Source organism: Adiantum capillus-veneris, chromosome 1 (genome assembly GCF_014529385.1).
Source record: "Adiantum capillus-veneris isolate H3 chromosome 1, ASM1452938v2, whole genome shotgun sequence".
In the NCBI taxonomy this organism is placed as follows: Eukaryota; Viridiplantae; Streptophyta; class Polypodiopsida; order Polypodiales; family Pteridaceae; genus Adiantum; species Adiantum capillus-veneris.
This window is the reverse complement of record NC_140931.1, coordinates 86,028,617-86,031,880: the sequence shown is the minus strand read 5'-3', so window position 1 is coordinate 86,031,880 and position 3,264 is coordinate 86,028,617. Positions and strand designations below refer to the sequence as shown.

The following is a 3,264-nucleotide window of genomic DNA, read 5'->3' as shown; positions in this document are numbered from 1 at the left end:
GAGAAACTTCTCTTTTTTTGCTCTTAAATGTTTCCTTATCCTTCTATACTACTTTATTATGGAGCTTGAAAAGTTCTCGAATGCTGAGCGCTACCACGCATCGAAGAATGGGACACCAGGAACAATCGGAGAGAGAGAGAGAGAGAGAGAGAGAGAGAGAGAGAGAGAGAGAGAGAGAGAGAGAGAGAGAGAGAGAGAGACCTCTCTAGCAAGCTCCTGAGCACCAACTATAGTCGCAGGTGTAACAACACCAACAACAACCATGGGGAAAACATGTGGTATGGGAGCTGGTTGCAAATTGAAGATCCATAGATGGTAGGCGCATCTCTGGCTAGACAATGCATATAAGAAAACATACCTTGGAAATGAGTGGAAGAAGCCCTTTGTAGGCTCCTATCATGCCAAGGGCATCGTTCTTCAGAAGATTGGTATTGAAGCCAAGCAGCCCAACTCTCCCATTCAAAAATGTGCTAAGGTTCATCTTACCAAGAATGGAAAGAAGATTGCGGCCTTTGTTCCAAATGATGGTTGCGTGAACTACATTGATGTAATAGGACTAATTTTTGAAGTTCTTAAAGTCGAAAAGAATGTAGTAGCGCATATTTTTCATTTAGCACGATTTGAAAGATTGTTGAATAGTCTATTAAATAGAGCTTATATGAATGAGTTTGAGATATTAAGAGAGAACATATATTATTTTTTCTAAATAATACACTAAAGACATATTTGATAAAGATTAATGAATAATAGATAGTTTGTCTATGAACAGTAAAATTGAGATTTTTATTAATATCAATGTTTTATATTTATGTATTTTAGCTTAAAATGCGTGGGTAGGCTTAAAATAAGTTGAAAAAGTAGTGGAGATCCAAAAATAGAGGTTTTATAAGTCACGACCTAAAAGTTGCGTTTTGAGCCAAAGAAAGACGTTTTTGGCAATTTTGTCCGCGATGCCTTGTAGACCAGTCCTATTCACGTCGTTTTGAGTACCCGGATTGCTTCATTCTGAGTTCGTTTGTAAAATTTTTGATAAAAACAAATAGAAGACAGCAGTAGTGTAGTATACACAAGGACAGGCAGACATATATACAACATCATACAGTTCTCCCTACTATCAACCAAGAAGTGGATTGTTTCTTCATGGTAGAGTATTGCAATTGAGATTATGAAGGTATATAATTATGTTTTTTTACTTTGATTATCATGTTGAATTGGTTGCATGAGTATGTTCTTTTGGCTATTTTGTAGGCGATGCAGAAATCAGTGTGTGAAACAGGATCTGTGCAAAGTGTCATGATAAAAATCTAACCTTTACGGATCGCTTAGCGATCACGTTCTTATCTTATTCTCGCAAGTATACTTGGTGCGAAAATCGCGCAGGCTTTTTGAGGAAAAGAAGGATAAAAGCACGACGGGTGGTGCATTTGGGAATCATTCAGAGATCTCCTCTTCTGCGAGTGCAAGTGTGAGTGCGAGTGAGACGCTGCATGCAAGCAAAATAAAGCTCGGGGGTGGTCGGGAGGTTCGAGCTCCGTACAACAAAGTGCACCCATCTATTTTATTGCTCCTCTGTTGTATCAAAACTCTACAAAAATCCATCAATACAAAGATCTCTTTCTCTATCTTTTGCTGCCTATCTCTATTATTCCGTTCCTGTGACAATTGAAGAAAATAATGAAGTGTTGATTGGTGGGTTCGGTCGTAAGGAACATGCTCTTGGTGATATTCTTGGAGTGCAGTTCAAGGTTGTGAAGGTATCTGGAGTGTCTCTCCTTGCTCTTTTCAAGAAAAAGAAGGAGAAGCCATGGTCTTAAGATTTAAGAGGATATGTGAAGGTCCAACACGATTTGTACCTTATTGATTAGCTTCCTGAGAATGTCCACAAGAGATCGTCATGAAAAATTTGTTAATCTCATGAGATGAGCCAACTACTATTTTTTGATGCATGCGTTTCCTTCTAACGATGTAATGGAATTGGCCTATTAACTTGAGAGTAGCAGAAATTAATGAGAGTACTTTGAGAAATTAATTTGTGAGCATAGCGGGTGAACATAATTGAAGATAGCAACATAAACATAGCAATTAGTTAACTTGGCATGAACAATACTTTTGCAAGAGAGAGAATTTAGAGAACATGACAACAATTGAGGACCGGATTTAGATGGAACCGGTCCCCCCTCCAATAGGCATTTGTATTATGATTTCTCCCATTAAGAGAGACTTGTTACAATAGAATCTTTGTGTTCCTTGTGACCTAGGTGATGCAATGAAGATGGAAAGATTCATACATCACATTTAACTATCCCAAGCCTCAGTCCCAAGACCTCAAACACCTTCGAAGGTGGAGAGAGCTTGCACGGAATGAGGGTAGGGAAGAGGAAGAAGAAACATTTCATAGGAGAAAGAATTAGCTCCTCACTTATCATAACTCTTCTTGCTAGCATACATAATAGCATAGTAATTAAGAAGGAGAAGATGGCAAGCTTAAGCATTGAAGCATGGCTCTTGGTTGGATTTGCACTCCATAGTCAAGAGTGTTGGTGTAGGCTCTCAACCTCTACTTTCTTGGAGAAGGAGCTCTTGCACTTTGCACATTGCATAATGAGAGTGTGTGTGAGTGTGTGTGGGAGAGTATACCCCTAAGCAACCCCCTAGCTTTCTTTGGTTGACCCCCCCTTGTAGCTCATGCTTGAAGCTCATTGGACCCCTCCAGGCCTAGCCAATCACACGCAGGAGGCATTACAAGCAACAAGGGTAGCCTTGGGGCAAGTGTCCCCCTTTCCCCTTTGAGAGAGAGGACTTGATAAATGCAAAGACAATTAATTAAATATCCTAAATCATCATTGGACCCCTTGGGTGGCCAACCAATAGGCTTCACGCACACCATGAGGGCACATGAGGGGGAACTTGACAAGTGTCCCCTTTGCTTTCTTTGTATCAAGTAGGCCTTGTGTGAGTGGGTGGGTGTTCTCTCTCATACCCCCTCATGTAGGGCTTGCCCCCTCCTTGTAGGGATTAGATCTTTGACTTTTAACACCTCAAGCTCCTCAAGCTTAGGCCCAATTTCCACCACAAGCTTGGCCCTTAAGCACTTCAAGCTTGGGCTGGGTTCTCATCTCAAGTACAACCCTAGCATCTCAAGCATGTCAAGCACCTTAAGCATCTCAATCATCAAGAACCTCAAGCATCTCCAGCACCTCAATCATCAAGCACCTCAAGCACCTTAGTCATCAAGCATGACAAGCACCTCAAGCACCTTAAGCT

The 3,264-nt window shown here is 40.8% G+C and overlaps 1 pseudogene; it reads left to right on the top strand.

Moving 5' to 3' along the window:
• Positions 1-262: 262 nt before the first annotated feature.
• LOC147465104 (small ribosomal subunit protein uS12-like) lies at positions 263-1,814 on the top strand (annotated as a pseudogene).
• Positions 1,815-3,264: the final 1,450 nt, after the last annotated feature.